At 36.6% G+C, this 12,345-nt stretch overlaps 1 pseudogene; it reads left to right on the top strand.

Annotated features, from left to right (window-relative positions):
* Positions 1 to 1,420: 1,420 nt before the first annotated feature.
* Positions 1,421 to 12,067, top strand: LOC147381008 (G-type lectin S-receptor-like serine/threonine-protein kinase LECRK1; annotated as a pseudogene).
* The last annotated feature ends 278 nt before the right edge of the window (positions 12,068 to 12,345 follow it).

Here is a 12,345-nt window from a genome sequence, read left to right as displayed (position 1 = left end):
GTTTACTCGGGCATTTTAAATAAATAAATAATTATAAAATAATGTAAAGTTCACAATCTACATTCTACTAAACATTTCTTGGAAGGAAAAAAAAAAAAAAAATTTAATACATGGAGCTTCATTCTATAAAATAAATAATTGTAATGTTTTCCTTTTATTACTATAGTATTAGTAATTTTATCGTATTCCCCATTTGATTGAAAAAATACGTGTAATGATTTTGTAATTCAATTTCACATGGCAATTCAAAAACTCCAATGATGTGTACTCTATAAGAGTCATAGATTTCCTTGTAGTTCTCATCAGGCATAAGGGTTTTATAGAGAGATTTCCTTCAACAGATCTCACCATATGATAGGTCCATGTCAAATGTAAGATGGCTGTCAAATTGGTGGGGGAACTACAAGATCTATTTTTTAGGATTGTGCCAACGCCTCATAAATAGTATCATTTGAGTTGGATTAACAATATCTTTATATGTTTAATGGGGGTTCTGAAATATCATTATTTGGGGGTAAGTTTGTTAGATAATATTTTTTTTGAGGTCTTGATATTTAGTTAAGTATTTCAAGATATCACATAAAATTGATGTATTTGATTGAGAGAAGGGCTCAGATCTCTTTAAATTTCTTGTCTTATTATGCCAGAAATGCTTATACTGAGATGGATGTAGACTCGAGCTGATGCACACCTGGATTGCCCTAAAGCCTCACTTTGATCGAACTAGATTAAGATCCGAGCCTTAATCATTTTTTTTTCTTATTTATTTATTTTGAAATCTGGTTTAGCCCATGAAACTCTGCAGAGCTGAGGAATTATTTGGCTAACATTGCAGTTCATGTGGGCCCCATGACCCTTACTAAGATTTGAAATCTTACTAAGATAGTAACGGTAGCCTCACTCAATCAATAAAGATGGAGGTCTGCTGTCTGCCCGGTAAAAGACTTCTGGACGTCATATTCCACAAGACTTGGAATTGCAAGTTTGCAACTTGCAAGACTTCGAAGTCATCATTTATTTTCCACCACAAGATTGCAAGACTTCGAAGTCATCATTATTTTCCACCCTAAGACTTGAAGAAAGTTTTAAAAGTCGTCCAACAAGACAAGTCGATTTGATGAATCCCGAGTCAACTCGGGCATGTCAAAAAAACATATCGTAACTCAGATGAGTTAAATAGTTGTTTTAGAGAACTACATAGAAAATGAATCGAGTTGACTCAACGAATTTTAAAACTACGACTTTGGGTATTTCTTGTTTAATTGTGGTCACAATAAAAAGCATCATTGAGTTTTCAACACGTAAAGCTTCTTGGACGGTGGTGCAGGAAAAAAACAGTCCTTTTGTGACTTATACACAATAAAAAATGTTATATAGATTGTGGTTCTTTTTTGTTCTCAACTATCTTCCAATCCAAGTTCTCTTCAGGCATTTAAGTTAAGAGAAAAGTAGAAACTATAGAGAGTAAAAAATTTATCTATATTTCTTATTCAATGGCTCCTATTATCTCTATAGTTCTTCTTGTCCTTTATACATTTTCTATTGTAACAGCTCAACCAAGAAACTCCAACATAAGCTTAGACTCTTTCCTCTCCCCCATCACCAACCCCACCTCATGGTTTTCACCTTCTGGTCGATTCGCCTTCGGATTCTATCCGTTAGATCATCAAGAACTCTTCACCATAGCAATCTGGTTTCCCAAAATTCCCGAAAAGACTGTTATATGGACTGGCAAACCGAGATGATGAGCCTCGAGTTCCTAGCAATGTTACATTGCAATTGAGTAGTAATGGTGGGCTCATTCTAAGATCATCAGAAGGCGAAAAATCAATCACTACTTCTGAATTTGCTTTCTCAGCTTCCATGCTAGATTCTGGGAATTTTGTTATCTATAATTCGGATTCGAAGATCATATGGCAGAGTTTTGATTATCCAACCAACACGATCGTGCAAGGCCAGCGACTCGTGGCTGCAAGGGGAGAATTATTCTCTAACGCCTCACAAACTGACCCTCGAAGGGGAAGGTTTAAGCTCAATATGCAGACAGATGGTAATCTAGTGCAGTACCCAGCAGAACCACCTCAGGCAGCCACAAATGCATATTGGAGTACAGGTAATTAATTATTTGTGATCTTAAACACCTAAGATTAAGATTTATCTTGGGAGAAACTTAAAAAAAAAAAAAACAGATCATGTATGCAACTGATGTTTATTCTTCTAGTACACGGTCTTCTGAATTTTTTGATTCTATAGAAAATTTCCCTCTTTGTCGTTTGTATGGCTTTTGTTTTTGTGGCAGACCAAATGGTCACCCAAATCCTGGACGGATGTAATTGTTCCTCTCTCTTAATACCATTTCTTTTACGTACATATATATATATATAGGGTCAGGTTCAAAGGACAACCATTTCTACACACATATAGACAACGTGTTTTGTCTTATATGGGTAAAAATATTTGGAATTGACTGATTTTTTGTGAGGATGATCTCTGTGATGAGGAGATCATCCTTGCCAAAAATCAGCTCATTATGAAAACTTTAGACCGTCCATTTTTGTTGAAAAATTATAGACCGTCCAATTTTTGTAAATGAATTTGATGGGGTTAGAAGTTTTGGAATGGGATGATTTTTTGCCAGGATGATCCCCTCATCACAGAGATCATCCTCACAAAAATCAGTTCATTCCAAACATTTTTGCCCTATAAGACAAAACACATTATCTATATGTGTGTAGAAATGGTTGTCCTTAGAACCTGACTCATATATATATATATATATAGGGCGGTTCAGCGGCCCCAAAGTGTTCCAAGCTTCGTGCCTAGCTTTTATGGCCATCGGATAGAAGCGAATCCAACGGTTCAGCGGCTCTAAACGGTTTGTAAAGTTTAAAAACCTTTACTAATTAATTAACACCCCCTCATAGAACTAAGTATTCAGTTTTAAATCCCTCTTCCTTCTCTCCTTCTCTTTTCGAATGTCTCTCTCCCTCACAAAACCCATCGAACTCTCTCTCTATCAAAAACCCATCGAACTTTCTCTCTCGAAAACCCATCGAAGCTCTCTCTCTCTCTAGTTATTATCTCTCTTTCAAAAGTGAAGTTCGTACGACAGTTATGTTCAATGCACCATAACAAAAACAGGACTAAATATAATTTGCATAACCTCCCAAAGATGTAGGAAGATTGGGCAGACCCATAAGTGTTGGTGGTGGGGTTCTTAACTGGACAAGTGGAGGTACACCATTTGTACCCAATCCCAACATTATAAATAAAATACCAGATAGCAAGCCCACTCTGCCAAGTTGATCCTACAAGAAATATAGAGAATCGATCAAGTAGAGCAAACCATGATGAGGAACAAATGAATGATGTACAAAATCTAATTGATGAAATTCCATTTATCAATATTCACTAAAATCTTATGGATGGCAGTCAAGGCCATTCTTTGATAAGTCTCGCCCATTGGTGAAAGTGGGTGCTGAGTTATTGAACATATAAGAAAGATGGGTTTTCGAACTTCACTTTTGAAAGAGAGATGTAACTAGAAAGAGAGAGAGAGAGAGAGAGAGAGAGAGAGAGGAGAGAGAGAGAGAGAGAGAAGTTTGATGGGTTTTCGAGAGAGAGAGTTCGATGTTTTCGATAGAGAGAGAGATCAATGGGTTTTGTCAGGGAGAGAGACATTCGAAGAAGAGAAGGAGAGAAGGAAGAGGGACTTAAAAACTGAATACTTAGTTTTATGAGGGGGTGTTAATTAATTAGTAAAGGTTTTAACTTTACAACCATTTAGAGCCGCTGAACCGTTGGATTCGCTTCTATCCGATGGCCATAAAAGCTAGGCACGAAGCTTGGAACACTTTGGGGCCGCTGAACCGCTCCCATATATATATATGGGTCCCGTTCGCCACCCCTAGTTTTACCACACACTTAACAAACGCGTTTTGTCTTACATGGGTTAGAAGTTTCGGAATGAGCTGATTTTTGGTGAGGATGATCTCTATGGTGGGGAGATCATCCTCACCAAAAATCAGCTCATTCCAAAACTTCTAACCCCATCAAAATTGATTTACAAAAAATGAACGGTCCACGATTTTTCAACGTCTAAACATGGGGCTAAACATTTCGGAATGGGCTGATTTTTGGGGAGGATGATCTTCTAATCATAGAGATCATCCTCACCAAAAATCAGCTCATTCCAAAACTTCTAACCCATGTAGGACAAAAAACGTTTGTTAAAGTGTGTGGTAAAACTTAGGGTGCTGAACATTTCCCTATATATATATATATATATATTCAACACCCTAAGCTTTACCCTACACTTTAACAAACGTGTTTTGTCCTACATGGGTTAGAAGTTTTGGAATAGGTTGATTTTTTGTGAGGATGATCTCTATAATTAGAAGATCATCCTCACAAAAAATCAGCCCATTCCAAAATTCTTAGTCCCATGTTTACAAGTTGAAAAATCGTAGACCGTCCATTTTTTGTAGACCATTTTTGATGGGGTTAGAAGTTTTGAAATGAGCTGAATTTTGATGATGATGATCTCCTCATCGAAAAGATCATCCTCACCAAAAATCAGCTCATTCTAAAACCTCTAACTCATGTAGGACAAAACACGTTTGTTAAAGTGTAGGGTAAAGCTTAGGGTGGGGAACGGGACCACATATATATATATATATATATATATATATATATATATATATATATATATATATATATATATAGGGTACCATTCAATGGCAAACTTTTTGGCCAAAACATTTTTCAAAACATGAGTTAGAGGTTTTGGAATGGGCTGATTTTTGGTGAGGATGATCTCTACGGTGAGAAGATCATCCTCACCAAAAATCAGCCCATTCCAAAACTTCTAACCCATGTTTACAAGTTGAAAAATCGTGGACTGTCCATTTTTTGTAAACTGTTTTTGATGGGGTTAGAAGTTTTGGAATGGGCTGATTTTTGGTGATGATGATCTCCTCACCGTAGAGATCATCCTCACCAAAAATCAGCCCATTCCAAAACCTCTAACTCATGTTTTGAAAAATGTTTTGCCAAAAAGTTGGCCATTGAACACCCCCCATATATATATATATAGGGTCCCGTTCGGCACCCTAAGTTTTACCACACACTTTAACAAACGCGTTTTGTCTGACATGGGTTAGAAGTTTCGGAATGAGCTGATTTTTGGTGAGGATGATCTCTATGGTGAGGAGATCATCCTCACCAAAAATCAGCTCATTCCAAAACTTCTAACCCCATCAAAATTGATTTACAAAAATGGACGGTCCACGATTTTTCAACGTGTAAACATGAGGCTAAACATTTCGGAATGGGCTGATTTTTGGGGAGGATGATCATCTAATCATAGAGATCATCCTCACCAAAAATCAGCTGATTCCAAAACTTCTAACCCATGTAAGACAAAAAACGTTTGTTAAAGTGTGTGGTAAAACTTAGGGTGCTGAACATTTCCCATATATATATATATATATGAACAGCGATATTACGACCCCTATTACGACTCACATTGCGACACACCGTTTTGTCTTATATGGGCCAAAATGTTTGGAATAGGCTGATTTTTTGTGAGGATGATCTCTGTGATGAGGGGATCATCCTGGCAAAAAATCATCCCATTCCAAAACTTCTAACCCCATCAAAATTGATTTACAAAAATTGGACGGTCTATAATTTTTCAACAAAAATTGGATGGTCTAGAAGTTTCATAATGAACTGATTTTTGGCAAGGATGATCTCCTCACCATAGAGATCATCCTCACAAAAAATCAGCCCATTCCAAACATTTTTGCCCAATTAAGACAAAACGTTGTGTCGCAATTTGAGTCGTAATAGGGGTATACGGAACCCGACCCTATATATATATATATGGGTTCCCATTCATCACAAACATTTTGGCAAAACATTTTTCAAAACATGGGTTAGAGATTTTGGAATGGGCTGATTTTTGGTGAGGATGATTTCTACGGTGAGGAGATCATCCTGACCAAAATTCAGCCCATTCCAAAACTTCTAGCCCCAGTTTACAGGTTGAAAAATCGTGGATCGTTTATTTTTTGTAAACTGTTTTTGATGGGGTTAGAAGTTTTGGAATGGGCTGATTTTTGGTGATGATGATCTCTTCACCGTAGAGATCATCCTCACCAAAAATCAGCCCATTACAAAGTTTCTAACTCATGTTTTGAAAAATGTTTTGCCAAAAAGTTTGCTAAAACATTTGCCATTGAACGTGACCTATATATATATATACGGGTCCCGTTCAGTAACAAACATTTTGACAAACATTTTGGCAAAACATGGGTTAGAGGTTTTGGAATGGGCTGATTTTTGGTGAGGATGATCTCTACGGTGAGGAGATCATCCTCACCAAAAATCAGCCCATTCCAAAACTTCTAGCCCCAGTTTACAAGTTGAAAAATCGTGGACCGTCCATTTTTTGTAAACCATTTTTGATGGGGTTAGAAGTTTTGGAATGGGCTGAGTTTTGGTGATGATGATCTCCTCACCGTAGATATCATCCTCACCAAAAATCAACCCATTCCAAAACCTCTAACCCATGTTTTGAAAAATGTTTTGTCAAAATGTTTGTTGCTGAACGGGACCCCATATATATATATATATATATATGGGGACAGTTCAGCAACCTAAAGTTTGCCAAGTTTGGTGCCAAACATTTTTCAAAATATGGGTTAGAAGCTTTGGAATGAGTTGATTTTTTGTGAGGATGATCACTATAATGAGGAGATCATCCTCACCAAAAATCACCTATTTCAAAACTTCTAACCCCATCAAAAGTGATTTACAAAAATTGGACGGTCCACGATTCTTCAACTTGTAAACTAGGGTTAGAAGTTTCAAAATGAGCTGATTTTTTGTGAGGATGATCTCTTCACCGTAGAGATCATCCTCACAACAAATCAGCCTATTCCAAAACTTCTAACCCCATCAAAAGTGATTTACAAAAAATGTTTAGCACCAAACTTGGCAAACTTTAGGGCTACTGAACCGCTTCCTATATATATATATATAGGATGGCGTTATTACGACCCCCATTACGATCCACCGTTTGTCTTATATGGGCAAAAATGTTTGGAATGGGCTGATTTTTTGTGAGGATGATTTCTGTGACGAGGGGATCATCCTGGAAAAAAAATCATCCCATTCCAAAACTTCTAACCCCATCAAAATTGATTTACAAAAATTGGACGGTCTATAATTTTTCAACTTGTAAATATGGGGCTAGAAGTTTCATAATGAGCTGATTGTTGGCAAGGATGATCTCCTCACCATAGAGATCATCCTCACAAAAAAATCAGCCCATTCCAAACATTTTTGCCCATATAAGACAAAATGGTGTGTCGCAATGGGGGTCGTAATGGGGGTTTACGGAACCCGACCCATATATATATATAGCGTTCGGATGCCTTAAAGAGAGAGCTGTAGATTTTTTTCCTTGGGATACACAACGCACATCTCCATGAACATGTGTTAGGGTTCTTTGCACATGCCAGGTCGTTGGGTTTTTGAGTTATTCTGTTAGGTTGAGTTACAAAATCAGCACTTGCATGAGTAAATTCCATTTTTGGAACAAACTATTCATTTGTAGGGTTGTCAATGGGCCTGTTCGAGCTGGTCTTGAATGAGTCCTAAATTAACCCTAAAGAGGTGGGCTCTACCTAGACCAAACATATAGTCTTATTGGGCTTAAGTCGACTAAGTCGTAGCTCGGCCCTAACGGGCATGGGTTAAGTTCCAGCCAAATAAAATGATTAAATTCAATATTTTTTAATGAAAAAGATATCTTTTCCAACAAATTTTCTATGTAAGATTATTTCTAATCGTTCTTCATGAGTCAATATGGGATCTAAACTTTAAACATATGTCTATAGTTTGGGCTGGATGGGTTGGGCCAAACTTTAAATATATGTATTGGATCTAGAGCTGTCAATGGCCTGGATGGGTTGGGCCAGACTCAGTCCGGACTTTAAATGGGCCATTCCTTTTAAGGCTTAAAACTTGGCGCTAACCCAACCAATATAAATATTGGACCGGGCTTAAGAAATAAAAACTTTAGTCCAAACCTGGTCCACCTATATTAGGGCCATTTGCTGGCCCGGCCGAATTCATTTTTAACTATTTTTTATTTATCAAAAGCATACTAATTGATCTAAATAATATTTTATTATTAGATTTGACAAAATTAATTGCATTCTATACTATAATATTGGAAAATGCTGAAGTAACGTTAAAATTGACATCATTTGGGACATTGCTGATGTGGAGGTGTCAATAGAACCATAGATGCTTTTCATCGAGATACGAGTGAGAAGCATCTATGGTTCTGTGCACAACAATGTCCCAAACGATGTCAATTTCAATGTTAATCAAGCACGACTCAATAATATTTTATGGGCATTCTTATTAATTTATAATAAGAAATAAAAAATAAACTATTATGTAATACATTTTGATAATGTATAGCTGGTCGGGCCGCCCAACGGGTCTACATTCAAAGCTCAAACCCAGCCCTATAATAAAGCGGGTGCCGGCCCTATAATTAAATGGACTAAATTCTAAAATCTATCCGGTCCATGTCGGGCCGGGCCGAATTGGGTGAAAACCTGGCTCATTGATAGCCTAGTCCAGGTTGGGCAATATTGAGCCCTAGCCCAATTTAAATTTAACGGGTTGCAAATTGTTGATTCTGGCATATCTTTACAGGCTCAATAAGAAGGCCGTAACCCTACCCCTATTCATTTGTATGATTTTTTATTTTTTATTTTTTAATTTACAAAGTAGAATTCAGTTAAATGTCCTGGAGAGGATACCCCTTTTGATAAATATTTCCAAAACGTGGCTGGGCCATTACAATTGACCATTTTCATCAAGATTTACTGTAACTATTGTCATTTTACTTTCAAAGCCTTCTTTGGGAACCTCAAATAAAAGACCATATCTTTCTATTTTTCTACAAAACAATGAAAAAAACAGAACCATATTTAGGTTTATTTTAGGTTGAAAGTAAGGTACAAAGGAAAATACAGCTAAATATGTACCATTTTGATTTAAAAACATTCATTTGTATGAAGTTAAACATAAAAAAATGGTACAAGTTTAAATTTAGTTTACTTTCATGCAGAGGATGCCTGTTTTGGTAATAATAAGTAAGAGAGCTGCTATTGCAATCTAACTTTTACTTATTACACCCCAATTAACAGAAAAAAATGAATGACTGATTGAGAATAAGTAAAAGTCGGGGTGCCAATAGAAGTTCTCTCGTTTTTTTTCGATTTCTATTTTTCAGTTTTAGGATTTTATGTAAGAATAATCCTAATTGTAAACAATAACTGAATTGAACAATTGTAATTATGTTTTGTGATGTTGAGATAATAACTTGAGCCAAACCTTTATAATATTTGAATATTGTGTTTTAATCTTTAACTGGGGTGTTATAAATAATTTAAAAAACTACGATGTAGTAAGTAAAAGTTGGGGTGCCAACAGAAGCTCTCATAAATAAATAACAAAGAGTCCCATGCCTTACAAATTTAGTAAGATTTCAACTCTTACCAAGGGCGATCCCATGCCACAGGTTGTAGAGGACAAAATTCTATAAAATTTCAAAAATAAATTATATATATATTTTTCATTATTGAATTTTAATTTTAAATCTGAGACTTCCTTGGAAGTTGGGTAGCCATCCTTTTTCCAAACCTAGGATGACACCCATTTTTTTGTCTTTTAATTTTGTCTGACTATTTCCATGAAATCTAGAGGCAGTATTGGATTGCCAATGTGATGATCCATTTGAGTAAATCGACCCTTAATAAAACTTAAAATCTTACTAAGTTGGTAAGAAAAGTATTTTCAATAAAATATAGTAGGTTATATTACCATTTTCATAAATATTTCGAAAATGCGGTTGGGCTAATAAATCAATAAAATACAACTGGTTTTGTAAAACATTCTTTATCTTTTAATATGTTAATGGTATTTTTTTTTTTTTTTTTCATAACTACTGTTAGGGTTCATGTAATTGCATCCAATAATCAAATAGAATTCTATTATTTTACAGGAACGATGACTGCAGGAGATAATGTAACAGTAAATCTTGATGAAAATGGTCACTTGTACTTGCTCAATACCAATGGTTCAAATATAAGGAATCTGAGTAATGGTGTTTTTCCTTCTAAGGAGACAATGTTTTATCGCATGACGATTGACATAGATGGGATCTTAAGGTTATATTCACACAGTTTGGATCAGAATGGTAATTGGTCAATCAAATGGAATGTGCCGAACAATAAGTGTGATCCTAAAGGCCTTTGTGGCCTAAATGGGTATTGTACTCTAATGGATCGAGAACCGGTATGCTATTGTCTACCTAATTTCGATTACATTGATGATGCTGAAAAGACTTTGGGTTGTAAGAGCAACACCAGTGCAGAAGGTTGCAACAGCAAGCATGGAAATATCAAATACACCATTAAAAGTTTAGCGCAGATAAGATGGGAAGATGATTCATACTCCGTCTTGTCATCCAAAACTGAAGAAGATTGCACGGAAGCCTGTATGAATGACTGTAATTGTGATGTTGCTATATATATAAACTCAGAATGCAGAAAACAAAGACTCCCATTGAGATATGGAAGAAGAAATATGGAGGAATCAAGCAAAGTTCTTATCAAGCTGATGACAACAATCAAAGCCGCCAAAGAAAGCAATAAAGAGCGGCAAATCAATATTCTAATTGTTAGTATTGTGGTTTTCACTTTTGCTTTAATAATCATAGGGACTAGTGGTGTTCTTATTTGCAGACAACGTGTTTGGGCGTACAAAAGGATCACAGAAAAAACGAACATCGGAATAAGTGAAGGGATCTCTTTGCGATCATTTACTTATGATGAGATCGAGAAATCAACGGATGGTTTCAAGGAAGAGTTGGGTAGGGGATCTTTCGGAACAGTTTTTAAAGGGAGTTTATTCAACAATCAGACAGAAGAGGCCATTGCTGTCAAGAGACTAGATAGAGTGTCTGAAGAAGGAGAAAGAGAGTTTAAAACTGAGATGAGAGTGATTGGGAGAACCCATCACAAAAACCTAGTCCAATTGCTCGGTTACTGCCATGAAGGCCTTAATAGGCTTCTAATATACCCGTACATGAGCAATGGGTCGCTCGCAAACTTGCTCTTTAGTCCTGAAAAGTACCCAAATTGGGATGAAAGAGTGCGAATTGCTTTGAACATAGCCAGAGGCATCTTATATCTGCATGAAGAGTGCGAGACCCAGATCATCCATTGCGACATAAAGCCTCAGAACATACTCATGGATGAGTGCCATTGCCCGAAAATAGCTGATTTTGGGTTGGCTAAGCTATTGAAGTCAGACCAAACGAGGACCTATACTAATATCAGAGGGACTAGAGGATATGTCGCACCTGAGTGGCATCGAAACATGCCCATAACCGTCAAGGTAGACGTGTACAGCTTCGGAATTGTCCTGTTGGAGATTTTATGTTGTCGAAAGAATTTAGATATGGAGCTGGTTGAGGAGGAAGTTGTTCTCCTGGATTGGGTGTACGACTGTTTCGAGAACGGAGAGGTGGGTAAGTTGGTGGGAGATGAAGAGGTGGACAAGAATAAGTTGGAAAGAATGGTGAGGGTGGCTCTGTGGTGCATCCAAGACGAGCCTTCACTTCGTCCTTCCATGAAGAAGGTAGTCCTAATGCTGGAAGGGACTATAGATATTCCAATTCCTCCTGGTCCTACTTCTTTTCTTAGTACCATCTAAATGGAATCTTCCAACCAGCATATCAGTACTCTTGCTACAGATCTTGCTTTTAATCATAAAATAATTCAATTTCTATTTTTCATTGTGCTCCCAAAATTGAGATGTGTTTGATGAATGAGGTGAGAATGATCTTTGTTGGTTATGGTCCAAAGTTTTTCTCTTGTTCTTGTTTGCTAGAGATCTCTAGGTTGTAACTTTCAAGAATAGAGTAATTAGGTTGTTCAATTATACCATTAACTATAGTTTGCCCCCACTACAATAAAATCCTGGCTTCACCCCTGTCGTATCAATGGTAACCTGGAAAATGCACTCACAGGTGCTTAGTTACTTGTTTTATTTGTGTGTTATGATTTTCTTATCACTGGATTTGATTTAATTGTTGAGTCAAATCGTAGTTAACTTGGATTGAGTCGACTCAACTCGACTTGTTTTAAAGCATGTAGCCATTGAAAACTTGTATCTGCAGTGCAGAGGTTTTTATTTTTAATTTTTCTTTCTCCAGAGGGTATTTTTGGAATTTCAATAATAGACAACGTC

This window comes from Akebia trifoliata, unplaced genomic scaffold, assembly GCF_017979445.1.
Source record: "Akebia trifoliata isolate Shusen 1 unplaced genomic scaffold, ASM1797944v1 Contig00829, whole genome shotgun sequence".
Lineage (NCBI taxonomy): Eukaryota > Viridiplantae > Streptophyta > Magnoliopsida > Ranunculales > Lardizabalaceae > Akebia > Akebia trifoliata.
The sequence above is the reverse complement of the archived record's forward strand: the minus strand, read 5'-3'. Positions and strand labels throughout refer to the sequence as shown.